General features: G+C 43.9%; 1 protein-coding gene across 1 annotated transcript in view; it reads left to right on the forward strand.

The window, feature by feature from the left end:
• MN1 (MN1 proto-oncogene, transcriptional regulator) overlaps nt 1-26,525 on the forward strand; it is a 73,383-nt gene that overhangs the window by 42,288 nt on the left and 4,570 nt on the right. The gene's annotated exons all lie outside the window — the stretch shown is intronic.

Raw genomic sequence — 26,525 nt, forward strand, 5'->3', positions numbered from 1 at the left:
TCGTTAGCCAAACGCGTGTGTATGTCATTGTGTGGTAGACATTTCTGATGCCCCTTCTTACATTGTGCAGGGGGCAGCAGCTCCTTTAATTAAGACCAGGTTTGGATAAGGCGGGTGGTGCTACTCTGTGGAGTGTTTTTTTTTACAGACTTAAGCTATTTAAAATTTGATGGAAAGTGAACTGCGCAAAATCACAACCTTTTTTTGTCAAGCACAGAAGCAGAGATGTTGACCTGCGTGGTAATATTCGGGGTCAGCCAGTAAGCAACAGCTATTCGATTGTTCACCATTGTGCCCTAATGTTTTTTTGTCAAGTGCACTTTCAACACACATTTGACTTCATGGTGCACTGTACTGTACTGTGCCGCCACCAGCTAACTTGAATCTATCCGAACTACACCCATCAAAACCCAAACATAGACATCACACCCGCATACCTAGTGTTACATGGCACCCCTCCTGGGAGCATGGTAGCTCCCAGGATGTTGTAATGGGTCACGTGGCAGTAGCCACGTGACCAACCTAATAAACCAACCAACCTAATAAAAGAGACGGGCCGTTTCCGGCTCATCATTCGATGCAATCCTGACTCCTGTGTCTCCATGCACCATGCTGGTGCTCTGCAGCGTGCCGTGGGCCCACCACATGGCCCGGCCTGAAGACGGTGCCCCTGCTGGGCAACACCGTCTACCTTGAGGGGTATCGTCGTGTGAGCATGGCGATTGGGTTGCCCCGGCCTGGGTGCCCCCAGGACCGGGGCTGATGGACCTGTGGCGCCGGTGCCCCAGAGCCCAGGAGGCCGCAGGTTGCTCCCTGCGGTCCGCCAGGAGCAGAATGGCTCATCCGGTGATCCGGATACTAGAGGGTGCCCCCCTCTGGTCCTCCCCTCTGCATAGGTGAGGGCCTGGTGATCCAGGCCCCCAACACCTGTGATGGTAACTCCTGATCTGCCTTCCACAGCGAGGCTACAAGCAACCACTGCTCTGCTCCCACTAACCCCCGCATAACCAAACGGTTATTATTTATTTATTTGCATTTGTATAGCGCACTTACAGCCCAGAGGCATCGAGGCGCTGTTACATGAAATTTGTAGGAAATTTTGATTAAGTGTCTACAGGTGACCAAGGTGGTCTCTTAGGTACAGGTACCTATACTATACTTGCAAGACCTAAGCCAACAAGAGGGCATGCAAATGGCATAACCCACACTTTAACAACACCTAGTTAAATAACCTGTGAAAAGTAAACCAGACGTCACGAGTTAAGATTAGCACGTCAAATAGGGGGTGAATAAAAATTCAAATGCCCATGAATGCAAAGTGAGTAGAGGACGAGCATGCGATACCCACAACAGTGTTCTTGTTCTGTGGCACTGATAAGCACTGCAGGTCGCTGCTGCTCTTTGTGGGCTGTTGTCAAGGCAGGCAGCTTCAGTTTCAGCTTTTGGCTCGACTTAAATGCTCCAAGAGCTTGGCTCCTGCAATCTGAAACCACGAGCACAACAAAAAACGGCCCAGCCTCCTTTGCACGGGGATCAAACGTCTTCTCTGGGTCATTGTCTTGGTGATACCTGAGGAAAATACACACTTGCATGTTTGATACCGGTTGCCAGCCAAATCCAAGCCAGCAGCTTGGCAGAGCTTGCTGCGGGGAAAAAAACAATGGTTCCATTCACCTAGCGGAAAAAGAAATTGGAAAATAGTTAAACCTATTGCTTTTCCTTTCTCAAGGTCTAAAGCAGTGCTTCATTGGTGCAATGTGGTGCATGTTGAACGAGCGTTGAGACCACTACAGGGGTGACTGATGCGGTATAATGATGTGCACATCACATTACATGTAGTTACAAATGTTATGTAGGTAGAGACTAGCAAAGTAAATACACTGATGAATGCCCAAATACATGGTGACAATAGTACTAGCTTAGAATGGGTATTGCAGGTCACATTGCATGGCCGTGGCTAAACAACAAGCAGGGGATGGACAGGCAGGGCAGGCTAGATTGTCCCTATCTGTAGTTAATTTCAGTGCTTTGTGTACAGAGCCTTTCCCCAGAAAAAGGGCAGCTGCTCTACACTTTATTTAAAGTGAAAGTCACTGATAACACTAACCTATTAGAACATGCCCTGATCTGAGGCAATGAGATGGAGCTATGGCCTTGTAACCCAGGCAGCACTTTATCAACTAGTGAATGTCTGCCCTCATATGACGCGAACACCCTTGAAAGGGTTGATCGTGCGACATTCTTTTTTGAATGGGCACCCGTATCCCCTGTGTACAATGCTCTGTTGCTTCTCAGTGGGATAGGGAGGCTTCATCACAGGAGATTTGGTCGAAGCCAAATACATTGAATTTATTTGGTGGAATGTGGGTGCAAATATATGTGGGGGGTGGGTAAGGATAATAATTAAGGGTGGGGGCCCAGAAGGAGCTGCAGGGGTCTCCATGGCTTATAATAGGCTTTCCCTATTGGACAATTGTCATGGATTTCAGTCCATCTGGCTTTCGTACAATGACATTTTAAAGGCTACTGTGGATAATATTGGGCGAATTGACTGTTCCTCAATGTACACATTCCAAGCCAAATATAAAGTCTTCTAAAGATTGGGAAGAGTGAAATATGACCTGCTATTGTCTAAAGCAGTGTTCACTAAATCCAGCCAACGATGCTCAGAGCTGTAGGGCAAAAGAAGTTGGAATGGGAGTCGGTGAACTTCACTGGGATCAAACTCACTAATTCCTCCCTTCAACCTTCTGCCTGTTAGATCCTTCCCACTAGCAACTACCCCCGGGCCACAGGGTGCATCACCCTGTACAAACATTTTGGTGGGATGAAGTGCCATGGGGTGGGGGGTCTTGCTTCAATGAGATTCCAGTTGGATGAAGAAAGGAAGAGACCACCCCGAGCACAGATCTACCCCTGGGCAGAACTGAATATCGGGAACCTTGCTCACATCTTACCACCTGTAGCAGCACCCCATATGGGAAATATCAGGCACCCTCCTTCTGAAATCTCTGCATTGGGCGACTGCTGTGGGGCATTTATCACCAGTTAGTACCAGTCAGAATGAAATGTAAGCTGAATATTCTAATTCCTCATAGGACACAGGGATTCTTTAAGACTGAAGGCTCTGTTTACAAAACAGGCAATGCATTCCTTGTCTGATGAACATCTGTTCAACACACTTGTGAATTCACATCTGCCCAGCTGCATGTGTTATGATATTTGACCTTGTTCTTCCTCAGTAATATTGTTTCAGGCTGATCCAAACTTTAGTCCATTCACGCCTGGATGCCCTTACTATGGGCTATGGAAAGACCACTGTAGGTGAAAAAACCCAGATGTAGTGGGATTCTAAAAGTTATCCCAAACTGCCAGGAGTAAAAACTGCTAGCTATGTTTTTCTGCCTACTTGACCATTTCCATCTGGCAGTTCAAAAGGCAGCCAGCTGAAATGGCACCTGCTAGAAGGATAGGGCCCATGAGGTGTTCCAACTGGGGAAGTTTGCCTCTGTGGTTTCCTTTTGGTGAGGTTAGGCAGTTCTCTGAGACCCCTCGATGATTCTGACCTGAGCAGGTCCCGTGGGCGCACTGGCAAAACATGCCCACTGAAATATGGTGGATGTGCTTCCTACACCGCTGGATCCGTGACACTAACTCCGCAATCAAAGCTGTCAGAGAATGGAGAGGGCTAGATGAGCATGAACCACACACTCACACTATTGTGGGCCAATATGATCCACTTCTTTCAGTCTTACTCAGTAGAAAATCCTACCACATTACTTTCTCGAGGTGTTTTAATGACCCATAATTGACCACCCGGCCGTTGGCCTGCCACCACAATGTCAACATGGCACATACCCAAAAAATAACACAAGCCTATCGTATTTCCTGTTGTATTTCAGTGTCTGTGACCCTATGACGGTTTCATGAAGGTTTGCTGCGGGTTACATGACCCATTCTTTTTCTGTGACAGGTCACAACCAAATATGAGTAGTCCAGTGGTGTGGATGGTACTTAGTTTGTTAACATCAGAAGAAAACCCCTGGTATTTGTATATGCAACCTCCTTGTGGCACAGGTATAATATAGCTTTCATGCCCCGGCTGGGGGGCGTGTATGGGCTTCAACGGCCCGGCAACCCAAGCTTTGGTAGGCCTGTTAAAGCCCATATATGCCCCCAGCAAGGGCGTGAAAGCTATTTGCATCCTGGGATTTACCGGGGTGCACTCGTTTTTTTTTTCATCCAACAGGAGGTCAGCTCTGCATGAATCTATCTCATGTAGAAGAAAAAAAAAAGCAAAGAAAATGGTATTGTCCGGATGTGGGAGTTAGATTTGCAGAACTCGATGCACCAGCTCCTAGTTCCCCAAAGGTAGCTCCTGTTCACAGGTCAATGCTGATTACGCAGGAGCTGCTTTTAGCTCCTACTTAGCCCATCTTGATTTTGATCCCTGCAGTAGCTTGTGACTTTATTCTTCTTATTGTTTTTTTCCATGAGGTCATTCTTCTTCGCTTTATATTACTTGCTTCCATTAGGACCTGATTTTTCTTTGCATTCACAATTCTCTGGGGTTTGGATATGCCATGCATGGCTTGTTGGAATTCCGCATCCAGCTTTTGGTAATCCATTCTCCTATCAGGGAGCAGATAAGCGGTACCCCTTTCCTTCTGCTACCAATCGACCGAAGCATTTGATATTTGATCGAAATCCACAGCAGACTAATACAAAGTGTTACTGTCATGGCTGGTTTATGCTCACATGGTCGCCTTGCAAGGTACACCCAATTGATACTTTCAGATGTTAAGTTCAAGGTTGAAAAAGAGTGCCTCAGCCCCAGTAACACATTTTCTAAAAATAGGTCGAGAAACATACATTTTGCTTGTCAAGGTGCAGACAATATATGACTGCCACTCTTGAATTCTTCTGTTTTGCTTTGGTTGATGAAGACTGTCAGCGCCATGCTGGGTCTTCTTCATTACGCTTCCGCCTGCCAGGGCCTGTCATACACGCTGCACAATATCAATGATAAATTACGTTCTGGGGATATTTTCACCACATGCGAAATACCGAGCTTCCTATATTTGTGGATACTGATACGTGACACAATCACAGTGTGATTAGACGTATTAGCATTATTAATGCACCCTTGCGGGCGTAAAAGCAGGCCGACCCCAGCCATTCTGTTTTCTGCGGCTAAGAAAACATTCCCTCGGTACAGTCATACATCTGGCGCAGTTTATATATTTTGACGTGTGCTCGTTTGTGTGTTAGAGGCATGGAAACGCCTTTTTCCTATGAGGGCTGCATACGTTCTTGGTTCTTATTATTTTTTAGAGAGGGGTAGTTCTGAATTAAATTGCAAGCTCAAAGTGGATTAGGAGCCAACCTGAAGAATTAGACCGTTTTAGTGCAGCGGATTTTTCTGGGCGTTTGTCTCCCATTAGTAACCAACTCTGAGTGTGTGTCTGTTAGTTCTGAAAAAAGACGTGACACGCATCACTTCCACCTAGCGAAGACTGCCAAGGTCATTGTGCTTCAGAGCTTGACAAGGGAGTGTGTGGCACAAGGGGGTGATTGGCCATGCCCGCAGCAGCTGTGAACTACCAGGTACTTGAGCTCTGAGCAGGGGGCTTAAAACTCAAGTGTCAAATTTCTGCTTTATAGGCTGTGGACTGGAAAGATCCACAGGTTTGATGTTTACTAACAATAGAAGGTAAAGGACAGCAGGTAGATCCTCCACAATCAACAATTATTTTTTGTTTTTTGCTGTTAATGGTTGCGGGGATCCAGGAGGTGCATTCGGTTTATAATTCATGCTCAATGATATCTTAAGTCAGTTTGAGATCTGTGACTACATGCCAATCTTTAGTGAGAGATGTTGACTATTCTACCCAGCTCTCCCCATGCCTTCAGGAAATTGTTCTTTGACATTTTCCTGAGGCACATTGTTTTCAATAAATAGATTCTTGCTTTATGACTGTAATTTATGTCTACCAGCATTGTGCCATGGACAGGTATGGGGCGACAAGCTCCCATTTAGCTGCTTGCGATTGAAGATAGGCAGGAAGAAATAGTGAGTAATGAAGGCAGAGCATAGGATCTATTGAGATGCAAGGAGGCTTGTCGGGACAATTGGGCACTAACCAGCAGGGCCGGCCTTGGGACAGGGCCGCCCGGACGACCGCCTGTTGTGCCATTAGCCCCCTGCCACATAAGCTCAGGGGAGACTTTCAAGGGCTCCCACAAGCTGCTGTGGTGGGAGAAGGCATGGCAGGTGCCCTATTGAAATTAAATGTGCCCCGCTCTTGTGCTGGCGCCGGGCTTTCCAGCGTGGGAGCAGGGTGCATTTAATTATAATAGGGTGCTGATGCTTTTGCATCAGCACCCTATTGAGGTGATTACCTCCCTGCTCCGGCGCAGGAGTGGGGCTGTTTTCATTAGAATAAAACACTTATGCATTAGCATTGGCACCCTATTCAAGTGATTGACTCCCTGCTCTGGCATGGGAGGGAGGGGGTCACCACATTTTTCTTTCACTGCCCACTAAGGCCGGCACTGCTAACCACTCTGCTACTATACCCATTGTAAAGATGTGAGTCTTTTCCAGGAATTGTACAGAAGACATATGAACCAGTCACCAAGACAACATAAAAACTTTCATTTACTGATCTATGTGTACGGCCCTAACACAGTGGCAGCTCAGATGTTAAAAAGAGGACTGTGCGCATAAAATTGCCTTGTCTTACAGTGGAGGAGCCACTGAGATCAGTGTAGAGGAGAGCAAGGGCCTGATTCACAGAGCATTTCCCAATGGGACTGAACCATCATAAAATGCTTCTGTGAATCCGGCGCCGTGAGTTTGAGTTTTTAAAGTGCCACATATCGTACTTAGATTGGAAGTAAGACATCATTGACAAAAGCATTTTACAATGGTGCAGTCCCATTGAAAAGTGCATTGAAAATCAGGCCCCTAAGAGCCAATTCACGTAGCAAAGGTTTGGTGCAAGAATTAGACACTGCGTAAGGTGATGCAGGATTGGTGAATTGGGTATAGCAAAAAGAACAAAGATTGGGTGCTGCGATAAAACAAGCTATTGCCCGAGTCACAGCTGAGCAGGCACATGGCTGAGAACCTATCCAGTCACCTGGTAGTAGTAGATAGTAGTAGCTAGCACAGTCGCACATTTCAAAAGATGTATCTGGGAATAGTTTATGTGTCAGATATGGGGTTGTTTGACCATTCTTTTAAAAAAAAAATATTATTATGGTATTTATTGAGCGCGGTCCTAGCTCCGAGAAGCAACAGAGCGCTTTACAGAGGTATACAACAATACAGATAGATAACGGAGCGCTTTACAGAGGTGTGCAACATTACAGCATAACAGAGCGCTTTTCAGTGGTAACAACAGAACAGATATACAGCAGGGTTAGGTTACAGAGTAGGGGTACAGCTGTACCGTGTGATGGGGAGGAAAGCGGTGGGAGGCGTCTAGCGAGTAAGGTGGTGCGAGGGGTGATGTGATGTCCTAGGTGTTGAGGAGGGGGGACCACTTGAAGAGGTGGGTTTTGAGTTCTTTTCTGAATTGTAGGAGCGGTGGGGGCGGGTCTGATGCCGACAGGGAAGAAGTTCCATAGTCTTGGGTCATAGGCAGAGAAGGCTTGTTTTCTGGTCCTTTCCTTTTTGCAGTGTGGGATTTCGAGTCTGCGCGTGTCCTGGCTTCTGGTGGTGTGCTGTCCGCCGGAGATACTGCGTTCCTGCACAAGGTAACTGGGTGACTTGGGGGTAACTGCCTTATAGATGATGCAGCAAGACTTGAAGGAGATTTGTGCCTGCAATGGGAGCCAGTGAAGGTCAATGAGGGCCGGGGTGATGTGTTCGTATCTGCGTATACCCTTGATGAGTCGTGCAACCGTGTGCAGGACTCCTCTCTGGTGCACAAGGGAGGACGACAGGAGACAATAAAGCTGTACATGCCCACAAAGGTCAATGTTGTGTCATGCAAACACACTGAATTTACATCTGGCAATCCTAGGTGCATGTGCTTCACGTGAGGTGGAAATGTGAATGAAAATTTGATAACATATGTGGGATGCGTGGACTGGAGCAAGAAGGGGTATTTAGTGTAAAACTGGTGTATAAAGATCAGAAACTTATTTTAAACTTTTTCATACAAAAGTGTATTTTTTCTTGTTTGACATTAGACTATAAGCTTATACATTGGTGTACGGCTGACACATGTCAGCCCATGCACATTCGGTGTTATTGTGACATTTTTGTGAATCGGGTTTTAACGTACACATTTCTTTTTGAAAAAGTCGAACTGTATACCCAATTTCCATGTGAATGTCATTCGTGGTCGGAAGCTCTGGCCAGTCATTAGCATGAATTCGGAAAGACATAACCTACCCGTAAAGGGACACTTTGTTAACCATCCATAATATATGAGGGGCTGCAGGTCAGGATAGGATGCTGTCTCCACCTTTTGTTAAATCATAGCTTTGCACCCCAATTCAACTGCGCACAGGGTCGGTACACCTTTTATTTTATGAAGCTTCGACTGGAACAAATACACTGCATCAACCACTGCACCTTTAATTGGCTAAAACCGAATTCACAGTCCCAAAGCACAAAACACATGCAAAGGTTTCGCAGTGTGATTAACAACCACTAATGAATGTGTGCAAACACATTCGAAGCCCTTGAGTTGTTTTGTTATGTCTGCGCGTTGTTAGAGTAAACAATTGCTTGCGTGAATCCATGCATTAGTACTTTAGAATGTGTTTTTCATTCGAGGGAGCTTAAGGAACACTAACCATGGCACAGTGAACAACTGCCAACGGGAAATGAAGCCGATTAATATAAAACGAGTGCATATTAACATTGATGGGGTTTCATTAACAAGGTTGGCTTTTCAATAACTTTTCGCATTTCAGAAAATCCTTTAATTTGCTTGCTTTAAAATCTTTAAGCACTGCTGGCCACTGGGTTCAAGCACTGAGTCAAGTACATGTAGATTACTTCCATCTGTCATTTTTAGTGGTTGCCTTCTCTGTTGCGAGTCAAGGTTGCAATGTAAGGAAGCAGACTAAAGCACTCTTAAGTACAGGCTCTCTAGATAGAAGTGCACTTGAATGGTGACATATGAATAGCAAGACATCAGAATGTGCCACCGTGTCCATCCATTTATACCGAGCAGTGAGTGGCACAGTTAACATTTCCGTCTAGCCGACAAGAGCCGCACTAGATCTGAGTGCAACACTCTGCAATCTTTGGATTGCAGAGTGTTTTGGACTACAACTCCCATCAGCCTCAGCGATCCGAGTAATTATTTGTTTATAATGGATGTGTGGGATATTTGGTCTGCAATGCACCAATAGTGCATGCGTGTGTTTTCATGTCAACCGATAGGTAGGCCTATTTGTCATCTTAACTACTGTTCATTTAATGTCCTGCCTTCGTGAAATATAATTAACATTTTCTTTAAGATACCATTGGATTTAATACTTATTTGGCTGCAGTTGCAGCCTGGTTACTCAATGCATGTGCTTTGCAAAATGTTCTCAAATACCATAACTAAATTGATTGAAAGTCCTAGGACACAAAGATTGTGCATTTTCTTCTATTCAATTCTCCTATTTAAACGGTTAGTCATTTGAAAGGTTTGTTTCAAAATTGCTTGTTTCTCAATTTGTTACATGACCAAATAGCTTGACCGCATGCTCCTGAGACTGAAGACTGCTACCAGTTTAGCTTGCTAACATGATAGCAAATAAAAAATGTAGAGTTGATTAGTTATTTTTTTATCGTTGGATTACTCTAACACACTGATGCAAGATTTATAGTAAATTCAAAAATGTGTATTACATGGAAAAACTTTTTTTTACCAGGGTGTATTGTAAACTACTGGGCCACATGCACTTCAGTGTGAAGTGTGCGCATATAACATCCATTGCACAAAGTTTAGTTGTAGGCATTTCGCAGATAGGGCATAAAGGATAACATGAACATGGGTTCAGCAGCAACACTCCAAGAGGCCGGCTGAACTGGCCGGTCATTTGGTTGCTGTGGCTCAGAAAATAGTTGTATGCTGTCTCATTATAGGAACATTTGTTAGAACCAGGGGTCAAGTCCTAAAATAAAAGTGGGGGCACTTTTTCACATAATTGAATGTGGTGTCATCAGAAATTAGCATATCAAGGTGCGGTCTGAAAAAAGTGGGTGGACTAAAGGAAAATAGTGGGGGGACTGCGTCCACCTGTATGCACCCTCGGCTTGAGCCCTAGTTAAAACCTCAACCTTTTTCACACATTTCTCCACAATAAAACATCCATATCATAACATTAGAATCACAGCTTCTAGAAATATATTTTTGGACGTACTTGGCTCCTTTCACTATTTTCTGTTAGATCCAACTAGCCCATGCACGGGTGATTGTATGTCTTAAGTTGTAGCCCTTGATGTTCCCACCCACACGTGACCAGTACCTGGAATGGCTCCTCTCTATCGCGTAGCTCCACACACCCTGCACTCCCCACTCACTGCACTTGGGACTGGGTGATCTGATCCCCACTGTGTCCTCCCCAGGCTGCTTGTAGTTCCTTTGCTGATTCACTGCCCACCTTCTCCATCCCCTGTTGTTAGCTCTTCTGCTCCCTTTTTCCCTGCTCCCCTCACGCTGTCGTCCCCCCTATGATTGTAAAGCACTACGTTGCTTCTCGAAGCTAGGTCTGCACTCAATATATACCCTAATAATCATAATAATAATATTAATCACATGATAGTAAACAATGGCATTCCATAGGTCTAAAAAAATAAATGGTAGAGACATGCAAGGGTTGAAAGATTTAGAACAATGAGAATCACAACTCCACACAGGAACGGGGTTTGAAAGGGCGTACTTCCAAACTGTGCTTGTCTACGTGACACTTGGCCACCAAAGAAAAGTTAGAAGTAGATTCAAGTTAGTGCACACCATAGAATCAAACGTTGAATTGTTACAGGTGAAACACAGTGTTCATTTTTGGGAACATTGGCACAGACCCACCAGTAAAAACGTGAAATTTAAATGCAACCAGCGGGAGGGGTGCGGGACCGGTGGGTGGGGGGCTGAGTATGTTTTGAAAAGGTTATTCAGAAAAGAAAGACCTGGCTCAGATAAGGCTGGAGAGTTTAACCCTGCCAACTTGCAGACAACGGACACACAGTGAATGACAATATTATATGTTTTTGATGATGCCATTTTCAAGGAATCGAAAATAAAAGAGAAAATGGGTTATCTCACACCCAACAATGAACACCCCCCTCCCCTGCCTTTCCCACTGTGCTCAAGTTGAAATGCCTCCGAGCAGCAAATAGGGTGCAGTATATAGTCTCAATGGAAGGGTCTGTGGGGCTGATGGCCTATTTGCACCGGTACGGGCTGACTCCATGATCCCATGCACATCAAGTCTGTGGGAAATAAAGGGCAGCGAGAGAGCAGCAGAGTGCGACATTGATGAGCTGGAGGAGATTGGTGTTGTGGCTGGAGACAAAATCCGTACAATGTAGGAAACGCTTTGAACCATTGCAGGCCTGTGTGGCGGGTTCCATGATTCAAGTGGTCGGCAACCCTGGAGGTTGGTGTGTGCCAATGCTACAGTATGGGAGAGACTTAAATGGCTATGGTGTCACTTTTACCAGCGTATTTTGAATTCATGTTAAGGAGGTTCAAAGGTAGACGTCATCAGAGGCATCCAACTACCAACAAGAGGGCGCATTTCAGCGATAAAAGAGCTCGTGCCTCTTATATGAGGCAAGAAGGAACTCTGAAAGCGTGAGTTCCAGCAACGGTGACTTAGTCCCCTCATTTTTTCCATGGTTGACACATTGAGTACCATCGAACTGGGTAAAAAACTATTTATTACAGCACTTTGAAAATGGAAAAATCCGTCATGAAGCGCTATATAGAAACCTGACGTAATTGTTATATATTATTATTATGTGTACTCAAGGAACTTTCTGTCAGATATGACATATATAGACTACAATGCGCAACCGGAAGTAAGGCCTCGAGTGCCGATAGTGATGTGTTATTTATATAGCGCTTTCGCAAAATCGCTTTACCTAGAACATATATTATCACTCAAGCGAAGTTGGTACTCATTTATCAACCTAGGAAGGTTGAAAGGCTGAGTTGGCTTTGCCGGGATTCGAACCTGCAACCTACAGAATACACACAGATTACAGCAGCGAGTGCTCAACCCACTGAACTATCTCACCGCCTTGTAAGCTGCATACTTTTATTTCAGGCTCTTTGCCCGATAACCATGCAGAGAAACAAGTACTGCCAGGATTTGCACTGAGAGCTGTTAGCTGTTAAAATATGTCACTGTGCCTGGCAACCTGCTGGTCTCAGATCCCTTTAGAAAGGGACGATACACCTATTTTATTCTCTGATGGAGAATGTAAGACTTCCTGATCGCTTTTACTGTGACAGTGCCCTTTCTTAATAGTGAATGGAATAGAGTGGGTGTGGAAAGTTGCATTGGTTGAGGCCCCTGATGGAAACACATCTAGCTAGCATCATGATGTGGGAGTTGCTATTGTCTAAGCAACACTGTGTGCATCAGGGATACAGGTAACTATCTGGCTATAGTAGCTTGTAATAGTTGAGAGACTATTTGAAGCAGATTATTGAGGACCTGGAAGAAGATGATGCATGGCATTGAGGGCCATAGTATAGGATTGGTATGACTGAGGGGTGATCCGGCAGCTTCTTCTCTACTGTTTTGTCGGGGAAAATAAGTCCAACAATATTTATTTATTTATTAATACACATTCAGCCAAATGGCTTTGCATATACAACATTAAAAAGTACAAAAACAATTACAACAGATCAAATTCATCAATATTGAGATCTAATATACAATATAAAAGACATCACGAAAAGAACAAAAGGGGGAACTTGGCGCTGACAACATCGCGTAGGCATGCATTTCGTGGAATGGCACAGTAAGCAGTTTAGAACATGACATATTTTAAAATTCAAACTAAAACAGCTAAAATCTAAGCTTCCAATACAATACAATATCCGGTCGTATGCCCTATCTAAAACTAAAAGAACCAACAAAACCCAGTCTTGAAATCAGTGTCTTATTACATTCTTCTGGGATATGGACGAGGGGCCACTTATTGAATACCTTGTTTGTCCTTGAGCAGCTGACACAGTCCTGGGAATATCCAGACTCTTGTTGCAAGGAGCATACTCCCACCTGTCTACGATCAGTGTCTATTGCGCTTGCCGCTTCACTCTTGGTCACGTGTCTGTATCCCTCCTGGAGGGGTTCCCTGCCCCTTTCAAGTCATAATGCCTCCTGAGTGGCCCATCCACAAATGATAATGCCCCACTATGTCCTGCTGATAATTGACAATGCCCAACTGTTAGCACTCACTGATGCCAGGGCCCACGTAGGACCGCTTACTGATGCCAGGGCCCACCTCCCAAAGCCAGCACCCACTTCATAGAGCTTGCAAGCAGTCATGCAGCTCTGGCCTCATATCAATGGCACTGACTATTGACATTTTCTATTTCTACTAAACCTGTAAAGGCGAAACATTATTATTAAGGAAACACTTAATAATAAGTGTGAATACAGTATGTGACCTGCTGAGTTCTGTATTACTCAATGGCAGTTTTGGATTCCACCTTCAATGATTCTTTCCTAATTGGCATTGATCTTCATCTCATTGATTTCCATGGTGGGTAACATCTCGCAGAGGTGCATTAACAGGGGCTGTTGACGACATACCCAGACTGCTTGTTTCAGAATGGAGGCTTGTTTTTGAACTAATCACAGAAATGAATATGCGATTGACGGAGGTGGCTCTTCCACACCACTCTGTAGCCTCTATTGACGCAGCAACGATTTTGTTTGAATGGTGTGTTGGGCTGTATGTTATTCCCAGCTTTTATCTGCGTGCACAAACTGGCTGTCTTCTTCAAGAGAGCAGACTTTGCCCATCTGCATTTGGTCTGTCTGTATGCTTCTCAGATGTGTCAGAAAACCGAGCAACAACATGACATGTGTTGGCAGGTTGTGTCTTGCTATGAAGCAGTGTCTCCTCTTTCACAACAGAGGTTCCTTATTTTGAGTATCACTGATGGACGTCTTGCAAATCAAAATCAAACAGGTTTGGGAAACATCCTTCGGGAAAAAAATCTCATCTTCAGCTGAATGCCACTTCCAAGCTCATTGTTCAGGGACAGTACGCACTGTAGTCTTGAATGGTTCAACTTTCAAATTAATTGAGCAATGACTGCGTGATATTCTCTATAAAACCCTTTTAAGGTTTTCAGTCATTTCTTTCTTTATGTGAGCGATTCACCTTGCAACATCATGTTAGTGGTTTTGCTAGAACACTGTATGATCTCTAAATATGTTTTGTGCCAAAGTCAATTTCATAAATAAACCAAAAGAAAGTCTTGTTTTTCTAGTTTTTCTAACTATAGGCAACCGAATGAAAAGCTGTAGGGCGAATACATAACATGTGGCGTCTACATATTTCTGAAAGCTGCCATGTCATCCTTCTTGATAGCCATTGCATTCTGTTTAAATATAGTCATTCAAGGTAGAATGAAAACAGCAGTGTTGCATCTGTAATATACATGAGAGGATTCATTCGAAGTCATTGTGACTGGCCCATGATTGTCTGTTTTTGGGTTCATATAATGGAGGGAGCTCTGTACAAGCAGTTTGGGGTTATCAGAGGTCGGTGGAAGGAGAGGTTACAGGTTATAGTAGAGTAGTTGAGTAGTCCCTACAAAGTCACTTAACCTTGTTTTGGAATGTGGTGTGAGTTAAATTTGGTGGCAACATTGGCATGAGCTAACCACCACACCGTACGGTGGTTTGTCACCATGAAATATTGTAAAGTGAAAAACAGCATCTCTAGCCCTTTTTGAGGGACATAACATGCAACCTGGGTAGCAGCTTTTCATTCCTTGATTGACCTGGTTTATAAAAATGCACAGGTCAGTGAACATTTCTTAACATTGTGCATGCCCTGGCACAAGGGGATGCTTTCTATTTTGTCTGGACTTTAAAAGGCGCTGAGATGCAGTTTTTTAAAATGCAAGAAAACACCCCCATTTCTTTTATTGATATTGTTGATGTTATCAACTTTTCAATACTTTGTGATAAAAATTTTACAGAATGACACAAATTTCTCTTTACACATGTTTTAAAACCCAAGAAAACAAAAAAGGAAAAAGCAGAAAACCAACACAAAATTACATTGTCGGACTTAAAAACACTGCTTGTCGGTTGCCCGATATTTCACGTGTTCAATATAATTCGCCTATTTACATTATTACTATTTCGATCCACTAAAATCTCAACTCATTGATTGAACTAAAAATCTCAATCGAGACTAGTTGAATTGGTTTAACTACACATATAAGAAATCAAACAGAAAATTAAAATCACCATTTGTTTTTTTCCTTTCTTTTCCCTCAGTCAATTTTTTGACTCCCAATGCAAAAGCTGTTTAAGAACTTGCTGTAAATACCGCCTCGCAGGATTACAGCAAAAATTGCCGGAGAGGTTTTTTCTTTTTCTCCTCCAGTTGGTGCTCCCAATAATTGTGCCAGTTAAAAACTGGCTTGGACTGTCAATTCCTCATATTTCCAATTCAGTGTTTCCAAAAAATTAATTACGGCGATTCTCACATGAATTTTATCAGTTGCAAATATCAGAGACCAAAAAGTGTCTGTACCTACATTTTTGGTATGTAAGAACAGAGGTCTAAAATACATGATGCGCTGTACACTCAATTTGGCACATTCTGCTATCAAATGCTTTAGTGTCTCAACTTGGACTGTTTTAGAACAATATCAACATTAATTTTGATCAGCCAACATTATTTTGCGACAGGCCAACACTTGTCTGGTAGGCCGTAAATTAAGCCCTAGTCGTAGCCAAACACTTCTAAGCTTAGGGGAAGGGCATTTGGTCATGTATGCCTCAACCACCCCCATATTTCCACACCTATGCACAGTGGGGGGGAAAGGGTCACCTTCTATTTCAGAAATGTAAAATGTGGACATGTCTTGAGCGAGTGGTTCAATGTTCCATGATGCATTTGCAACATGTATGATTGTTGATTTACATATTGCAGCTGCGATAGAATGAACATTCATTAATGATGGATCCAAAGTGTGAGTAATTCGTGTTGATATATACTTAAAAATAGTGTACATATTGTTTGTACATGCACACATACCGCCCACAACTCATGGGCCTTTTTCTCGCAGTATGTGTTGGAATATTGCATCGATTTGCCTAAAATGCATAGTGTTTGCCGGATGCCTGTAACTTCTGCGACGACACGTGCAACATATTTGTAAGTGCATTTCTTTATAGGAGACCGACCGTGTTCCAATATGTTCTATGACACATATCCAAACGCACTATATGGAGACAAACTATGCACACAGCAATTTAAAATTCCTACCTACAGACAGCAAACAACAGGACTTTGCACCTCTACAACCAACTTACATACCAGCGCCGTGACCACTGTTTCCTAGTACATCTAGCAAAGAAGGATTCCATCGAAACACACATGCCTCTATGCCATCGACACACAGCACCTAAAAACACACCCATACAGTACCACGGTACTTCCGAACTGAAGGCATCAACCCAACCGCATATCTATCTTGCATTCTCCCTCTCTCCCCAGACACCTCTCTTTCAGATTCCCCAGCACACCTGAAGACCATGCGAATGGCCAGCCTCTGGTGCATGGTATACCCCCCAATTAAATAGCATACCAGTATTGAGATGTTAGCACGTGGCATCTCACAGCCTTGCATTACGTCTGGGATGTTCATATGCCTCTCAGGTTCGTCTGCGCTGCTTGAACCTGCCGTAAATTGGGATCCGGATGGGGGCTGTCATTTATATGGATCCCCAAAGGTTTGTGGATATTATAATGATCATTTATGACAAAGAAACTAGGTGTTGTGATAGCTGAGTTCCCAACGAATTGCTTTCTGGTGCAAATTACTTATTTTACAAGGGTCAGAAGGCAATGGGCCATTTGTTCGAGGCCCGTTTGCTCTTCTCTTTTTTTTACACATTTTGCCGGAAAAATAGATGGGAGCTTAAGCTTAGGTATATACTAGGGTGGGGAAATGTGGGGCACTTTGGGGGGTCTCCCCCTGCTTTTTCCCCCCTGTGAAATGGATAAGAAATAGAGAAAATGGTACTTGAACAAATATTCTCGCGCAAACATTGTGCAACCTGTCAGAAAGTGGCATGAAAGAATGATGTGCCTTCATATCAAACAATGCTGCCAAGACCGATGTTTTTCCCCATGGCAGCGCCACTGAGGACGGATAGAGTCATAATCATTGCCTATGATTACATTTCCTTGCCAGGTTCCAGGGTCATTCATTAGGGAGTTATCGTTCTTTAATATTATTTCAATGACATTAATTAAAAACGGAAATGTTTGCATGATTATGCAACACACATTTTGCCCATAATTGTACCTTTTAACACTGAACACTTGGAAGCAGGGCAGTGTGTTGTAAAAGGAAAATATTGAATTCATTTCTTTGTTAAACCAATTCAGGACTAAGGATGCTTCATGTTCTTTTGCAGTAGAAGAGCCAGTCATTCATGATCATGTCTGAGAGAATTTGCTTTCTAAAGTATATGGAGGCATGGATAATAATGCCATAGGCTAATTCCAAGTACCCTAAAACACGAAACATTGCATTTTGTGGTGTGATGGAACAAAACCCATCTGTCCAAATTAATATGCCATGCTGTCAAGTGAAATGTCTTGAAAACTCATCCTGTCCTAAGGGGATTCTTGTATGCACTATATTAAGGTTTGCGAAACACACTTCTTTCTTACCTTCACAAAGTTGGTCTGCGCACAAATGTACCTAATAGAAATATCACAGACATGTTCCCAATGCAAGGGATTAGAAATTATTTCTTTTGAGGGATTATGAGATTTTTGATCTCAGTCAAACAATGATTTCTTAACCAGAGGAGCCACGCTCTGAGAGATGCACGCTTGGGTGGTTATTGAGGGCGGGCTGCTACAGACTGGGCGCACGCTGTGCGTCGTTTATGGGACTGGGGCAGCCCATGAGCAGTAGCCGATGCTTTGTCAGAGCCTTTTGTAGAAGTGTAAGGGACAGGCCCTGAGGCTAGGAGCCGATGCAGGGATCTTCACCTCCTGTTTGTCATTCTGATCTTCCAACACAGCTGAAATGCAGCCTCCTCCTGATTCATAGCTGCGCTTCTACCCGGCTGTGCCTTACGGTGGGAGTACAATGATTTTGTAGAGAGTAAAAAAGCAATTCCTATTCCCGGGGCAGGGGGTGGGGGGGTATTTAATTTAGATAAGTACAAATGTATTGTTCTCGAAAATTGATAGCTTTTTGTAACTGACACTAGTTTGCACCTAGCAATGTGTGCAAACTAAACAATTCTTTTTTACCTTAATGTTCCTCTTCAGATCAGGGAGTAATAATATTAAAGCTATATCCTGTGACACTGCTATGCCGCTACCACTCGTCCGAACGTATCCAGAGAGCTTTGTGGGTGCCATCAGGCAGCAGCCTCCTATCTGTCTGTCTGCCATTTATTTGGGGAGCATTTTCTACTCTGTATATGTTTTAGGGAGAAAAGTGGCTGGGATACCAATTATCTGTATTGCGGTGGCACACGCACGCACACCACACACACATGCACACACACGCCCCCCTTTTCATTAAGCAGGACAGATTGCATTAAACATATCATTTAGTCACAGCAGACCTATATCCCTAATAGACAAAGCATTTGAAAGGTGCATCCAGCAAGTATGTTGCATGTTCCAAAGGCATCTAAGGATCATTAGAAGGCACCGCAGTTGGAGACAAAGGCTGGGAATGCTTTGAAAATCCATGTTTACTCCTTTGCTTTTATTGAGTGGCCTCTCGGGGAAAAACCTTGCCATGGTCTAAATGTATTGTGCCAGCTCACAACATTCACCCCCTCTCAGTCTTATGGAGGTTGTTCTCTTAGCTTGCAGATCTAAAGACCTTGGCCACTCTGTCAAATGCCTTTCACAGTGAAGGGCGTTATCTGAAAAGATTATTGTTGGTATGCGTTGTACTGTAAAGGGTTGTGGGCGGCCCAATGACCCAATAGAATCAGGCCAGTGGGGTTTGATGGGTTTTGTAATGATGAAAGCAAGAGTTCTCGCTGCATTTTTTCCATGCTAAGGGGGCATTTATGCTGGCGGTGGGTTATCCAATGGAAAGAGAGGGTGGCTAGCAGCTGAGTGGTGCAAGAAAGAGGAGCGAGATGTGAGGCAAGAGAAGGAGGAGCGAGATGTGAGGCAAGAGAAGGAGGATGTCATGCGTGCATTTGCATTCTGAATATTGGGCTATTGTGTTGCGGCAATGCCATACTGTTTAAGAAATCCATAATGCCTCTACATTGGGAAGTTACTATCGATTTCAAAGTATCCCTTTATACCACTGCCAGGGGCGGACCGGGGCATCAAAGTCCCTCGGGCACTAATGAAAAAGTGGCCCACAGTTACAAATTGCAATTTTATTCTAGTTGGACTGACTGTTTGAATAGTACCCAAGGGGGAGATTTTTGATGAAATGTAATGCATATTGTGCAATTTAAAAATAAATATTCAACAACAATTGTCAAAACTACTAGCCGCATAGTGAAGTAACTCACAAACTGGCCCACATTGGCCAAAAAAAGTGTCCCACTTTGACCCAAAAAACTGTGCCACACTAACATTTTGCATGTCTGGTTCGGGCATTGTCCTATTCGGGCAATGGAACTCCCTGCCACACCACCTTAGAGCTGAACCATCCCACCTCGATTTTCGTAAAAAAAGCCATCAAGACACTGCTATTCGTCTGACCCTGCAAGCTGAACAGCCCACACTGGTAATATGTGATGTAATGTGCATCATAACAACACGCAATGCAATGCAATGCAATGTCCCTACATGCAACACATTATGTAAACTCTGTGTAACTAAGCCGTTCACGCATGTAGCAGCGCCACGATGCCCTCGGGCTGTTTGCACGCTTTATAAATGCAAAAAATAAAATAAAAAATAAATGGCCCCATAGGCCAGTCCGAGCCAGACCACTGCAAAGTTGAAACCAGTGTTGCAGGTTTAGCATGCTAGTTGTGGTTGCTGCAGAACATAACACACCCAGGGCATTACGACAGAACGTTGCGTGGTTGACTCAACAGAAAGAGTGCATGCTTGTGCGCTAGTCAAACACAAACATGTCTGCAATGAGAGGGTGCACAACAGTATAAGCGGCTTACTACAGGTGCGTATTGCACGTGCATCTGCTGTCGAACATGTGCATTAAACCTTTCTACACAAAACGTTATGCACAGAAAGGTTCTGTTGCTCACATTAATATTTATTTTGTAGCCTAACATCAGTTCCCTTTAATAGGCATGGGGATGGCATCCAGTGATCTTAACCTGAGGAAATAATGTGGTCATAGATCTTCAATACAATGGCAACTACTGTCATTCACCTGTGCCTAAAAAGTCTGGCCGAAAATATGATGAGAGGATTAAAACACACAATTCACATTCCTTTAATCGTTAATGAGATTAAACTACAGCTCCATTTTTTGGGGTTGTTGAAGCACACTGTAGATGAACAGAAAACAATCTGCTGTGATCCTAAAAAATCAGTTCTACCCAATGTAATGTTTGAAAATTGGCCAAGACTCAATACAAATCCAGATAGTCACTAATTGTTACCTTAACCTAAAGTGCACTAGGGATTAATCGATATTGCTAGATAGAAAATCATCTTAAAGTACCACTAAGGTTTTTATTCCACTTCAAACATGAAGGTGTCAACAATATTGTGGGGTTTTCGACTGCATCTTACAACCCTGCCTTCCCTCTTAATACCATCTCTTGAATTGATTTTTGGAGTGATGTTGATCTTTGTGTAAAGTCCCAGGCCTACCTACATGGGCCAGAGAGGAAGTCTCGGCGGTGTTGAAGCAGACATCAACACAAGAAGAAAAGGACATTGGAAGGCCCATATGTACATAAATATTTTCTGTATGAATGGGCCTGGTTGTAGGTAAAAGGACTGAGGGAAAAGGGCCTGGTAGAGTGGGAGAGCAAGGTGGGACATCAAGTTGAGGACACTTTTGAGTCCAAACCTCAGGATTTCTCACTAGGCGTAGTTTGGAGACATGCTTAACCACGGGCATTTGTTGTACCGAATGTGAATCATTTGGCCCTCGATGTCACAAGCTAGCCTGGAAAATAAAATAAATAAACCTGAAAATGAATACATAATTAAACCCTGAAAATAAAATAAATAAACATATGAGTGGCATTACATATTATTGCACTGGTTGGCTGCATAAGATGATATGTACATAGGTAAAGAGCTCTTGCATTTAAATGTTCACTGAGTACCAGTGCCTCTGAGTCCAAGTGTACCTGCTCGTCTCAGTGTGAGTCCACAGTGCCCCAAGCCATTGTGGAGGGATGCCTCTTGCTGCACCCTTAGTGTCCCATGCAATGTCTGAGTGCAGTCATGTAGTGGTACACCTATAGCCAACACAGAATTCACCATGCGGCATGATTGTGCAGCGGAAAGCACTGTGGCCACCTTTGGCACAGACCTAGGGCCTTCACTAAAACTGCACCATTTGGAGTTAGGACTGCAGATTAGTTCAACCTGCCTACCACAAGACAATGGAACACAATTGAAGTGGGGGGACACTACATTGAAGACTGGGTAGTCTAAGATCTGCACACCCTGTAGGGCGGGAGACTGTCCTGGCAGAAGTTCTGAAGTTGATCATGGGCCGAGTGAGGATTCTCTCATTTCCACGGGAATGCAACCATGCACCACTTTGGATCTCTGCCTTGGAAAGGCCCCTACTGTAATGCCAAACTAGATAGAAAGATCCTGACATCCAAATCCCTTTCAAACCTTGCACCTAATGTAACAATGCTGTATGCTGATTTGTGTGGATTTTCCCCATTGTTGTGATTCTGAATAGGAAGTAGAATGTTGCGTTCTACAAGCCTTGTGGGTGCTCCGACAAAATGGCACCACAGTACACCCTTAACTCCCTGTTTCAATAAAGATATTTAAACGACACACCGAGAAGTAAATTAACATATCTGCCTTTCTTGGGTTTTAGAATGTTTGCAAAACTGGCAAAACGTATTTCACCCATGTATGCTGTTTCAGGGAACGCTTTTAATTTCTACACAATTTATGCTTTCTTTCTGAAAACAGAAGTAATAGTGAAGATAAAATAATGCAAACATTCCATGGAGTTATTTAACTTTCGCATGTGGCTCAGTGCATTCCATCGGTTATCACCGGAATTAGCAAATAAGATTTTCATCAGGCTTTTACTGAATTTAAAGTCTTTACACTCACCCTATATTGACATATTATTTATAAAGTTAAACATTTTGGGTGGCAGGCTGGATTGGTCAGTAATGGCCTGCGGCCTGTGACGTCCATATTAGCACTGGGCCCTGGTGTTGCTACGGGCTGTTTCAGCCTGCCACTGTGAACATTATTGCTGTTAGCAACCTGGGACCAACCCTCCAAGTGCTAATGGAGTAAAAATTATAAAAGAGAAAAATAAATTGGGGAGTGCATGTCTCATTCTGAACTAGGATGCCTTGGATATGTGGACATGGGGTTTTGAGTTCAGCCCCTCTTCCATTTCCTTGGCATGCGTGATGGTAACTGGCATGGGAGATGAATGTGCGATGGCCTGTGCCATGGTGGGCTAGAAAGCTAATAGATGGAGGGAGGGAAGGTTTCCTAGGGAGTGTGGGCGAATCAGCATAGTAGTGGGAGAGATGGGAAGTGAAAGTAGAGAAAGTGAGCGGTGTTGGCAGACCTCATGTTGCTAAGAACCCTGGCTTGTATCAGTAGTTCCAACCTGTGTTTGGAGCAACGTGATTGGTTATCAGAACCACGCTGAATGCTAAAGCACACTAAGTCAAATAAAATATATATTTAACATCAATCTATATTCCACCTACAATTGCAATTGAACAATAACTCGCTGCTCCAAGATATCACATCAGTCTTTTGTTCCATAGTTGCATTGAGGACTGTCAATGCACGAAATATCAATTCTGCATAAGCAGACCTGACCAGACTTTGATTCCCAAAACAACTAAACAAGGCTTACCATAACACTTTAAGTGTCTGCCCTCCAATGGATCCAGAAAACTATAAAAATCTGTATGTCTCTGGGGTTTCTGAAAAATCAAGTTTAGGGCCTTATCCATACCAGTCCAGAAAGTCTCCCCCGAGCTGGCGTGGCAGTGGGCTAATGGCAGCCTGGGGGGTCGTGGCGCCCCGGGTGGTCACCCGCCCCCCCACCTAAGGCCGGCTCTGGATGTGGGTTAGAGTCTTCAGAAACAGGCTGTGGAATAAATTGTCAAATTATATGTGTGAAAGGACATGTTTTTATAGTTTCAGGACCCTGTTGAAGTAACATCTGTGCAGGTAGGTGGACGGTGCGGGTTCCTGTGGAGTTAAGACTAGCGAAAAGATGCAAAGGAGATGTATAGATGTTCCCAATGACTGACTAGGAGAACCAATTAAAAAAAAAACAATACAGCAGGACCTCCTTTTGCACAGCCCTCTCCCTTAGCTGTCAACCTGCCCCAGCTGCTACCCCTTGACACATGTGTTGCGCCATTCTCCCGCCTACCCCGTCCCCCAACAGAGTCACAGCTCCACTACGTTTTTTTTGGGAGACTTCTACCCCTGGCTATGGCAACATAGCGTTCTGCTGCACAGTGATGTGCTTCTTCAGGTGTAAGAGCTTTTTGCTCTCGATAATCCAGGGCAGGCATTGAGGTGAGCAAACAAGGGGTGAGGGGAGCTCATATAGGATGAGATTAACAGTCATAACAGGAAAAGGGGATAAGAGACAGAGCGAGAGACAGGGAGGAACAGGAAAGGGAGACAGAAGGGGCCTCATTCCGAGTGTGGCAGAGCAGAGCAGTAAAAAAGGGGTGTTAGTTCCGTTAGCGCCACTTTTCCCGCTCCGCCAAACTATCAGTTTGCCCATGAAGTGGCAGAATTTACCTTCAGCAAAATTCTGCAGGTAAATCCTCCACTTTTCCACTGAAAAAATCAACGAAATCGATGGTATTAGTGCCTGCGGTAATTTCACCGAAATCCCCATACTCTTGAAAATGGGGCTATACGCCGTCTACCGACACTTATAATCCTGCGGCGGTAACAGTAATTCCATTTGGCAGGAATTAGCACCAAACTAAGAATGAGAGGTATCACACAGAGATGACAGAAAGTCTGGCAAAGAGAAGATGAGAAAGCAGGAAATTGGGACAAACCAATTGTAAGAAACTGACATGAGTGGAGAAATAGTTGTGAGTCTTTATTATTACTAGATAGTGTTGATGTATGCATTGAAAAAAGACACCCTAGTTTACTAAAATAAAAATCTTGCCACGGGCCCTGCCACCCTGTCCAAATGGAATCACAATTGGTAACATAACCTGCGATGTGTTTTATGAGCTTATAGGAAACTGTACACAGACCCTAAACCTCATTTTATGTCGGACTCCAATAACACATGGCTTTCTTGACTACCGTAAGCTATTGTTTGGCAACTCCACGCTAACGTGGCAATGTGCGAAGCCACTTGCAGTTTGCTCTTGGCGGGAGCGGGACGAGGGGATGCTTGTTATTGTCATTCAGGTTTGTGATACACGTACGTAGTCTCGCGATGCTCTGTATGCCTTTGCACATCAACGTACCATTACTTTTCACAGCTAACTAGGAAATGCAAAAAATCCCGTCAAGGGCCTTGCGAAATGGACCAGCCTTCCCGCCAGATGAGCCTTTGGCTGTGCGATAAATACCTGCTTGTATGCGCTGTACTAATTAAAACAGTGCTAAGAGCTGTTATTTACTCAATGGCGCCTCTCCTGTCTTTAACCTTGAAGGATGGCAGCCTTGTGTCCTTTGTCAGGCCTGCTTCTGCGCCTGATCACGAGGTTGTAAATCAGGCCAGAGATGCCTCTAGGCAAAAGCACAGTGTGGGAGAACAAGAAGCGCTGCTGTGTTTCCAATATTTTCAATCAAAAACTGGAGACATCATTCTGCGTACTGTAATTGATCAAAAGGCGCAGAGGTCGAAGTGGGGGAGAACTACAGGGCACGAGACGGCTCCTTAAGATTCAGGGAAATCCGCCATCATTCCCTTTACTGGGGTTTGGCACCAGGGCCCATTAGTATCAATCTAGCGTCACACCATACTGCGCTATCTCGCGGGTGCGACATGACTTTGGTTTATTTGTATAGACTGGTTCGCGTTTGGTTCGCGTTGTTGAGCCGTCACACTCTGTATGTGTCTTCTGCAATTAAGCAGGAATTGCTGCAGACTCGGGGTACATACAGGTAATGGGGGAGAAAGAGGGGCGGCTATAGTCCTGAGGGAATGGTGGTTGTTTGGCAGGGAGGGTGGCTGCATAACAATGCCTACTGGGGTGGACAATGGCAAACTAATGGTGATCGTTTGAAGGCATTGTCCTTCATATTGTTTGTGTCAGTCTTGGTGGGACTGTTGTTAAGCACAGTGGTGTGTGTGGAGTGGAGAAAAGGAATGAAGTTTGAATGGGGGGGTATGAGGTTGGGGAGTGGGGCGGAAGAAGGCAAAAGGAGGGGGCGGGAGCATAGTTCCATTTTAATTTTTGTACACATCAACCCCTAAAATGTGTTCTTTACTAATGTTATATGACTGGATAAAATGGGCAATTAACCCATGAGATGTACAAACAAGAAGAACAGTTCATGATTACTAACATTAATGACAAATGCCACCATTTATTGGCACTGGATTTACTGACCTCGGTAGGATGAAGGGATTAGCCCCATGGCAGAGGCGAGTGCTTAATGTCTGAGCTATCCACCCAGACCTGCAGGTACATTTAAGGTCTCCCTTGTTTATGATATCCTCTTTGGAAGAACTATCACAGCTGGGTGCTGGAATGGCTTGCTTTCTGCAACTATTTTCTGCATGATTCTAGAGGTTTACAGGCTGCTCTCCCACTGTCCACTGAACAGAGGCTTCCGGAACACACCTTCCAGGGAGAAGCATTTAAGAAATTGAGTTTGCATAGGAAACAGCCACTGGAATGACCCACCACCACAACTAATGTGTTTTATCTTTGCGGTGCATTCTCTGAAGGTAATTTGCAGGCAATTGAAATAAAAAGAGAAGTAGAAAGGTTGTCTCTTGCATACTAAAAATTGTTAATGATTATATGTGCTTCCTCTTTTGTCAGTCAGTACTTCAACATCTTGCGTAACAGTCTGAAACCACTCTGAGCAATTACAATCAACGGCCCCACTAAAGCTTATTTGCTGAGTCTCGTGTTCTGTTATCTTTCTTGTTTCCCAGGTTCTTAATATTGAACAATGCATTTTTTTAGTTAAG

This window comes from Ambystoma mexicanum, chromosome 10, assembly GCF_040938575.1.
Source record: "Ambystoma mexicanum isolate Mex_15411 chromosome 10, UKY_AmexF1_1, whole genome shotgun sequence".
NCBI lineage: Eukaryota > Metazoa > Chordata > Amphibia > Caudata > Ambystomatidae > Ambystoma > Ambystoma mexicanum.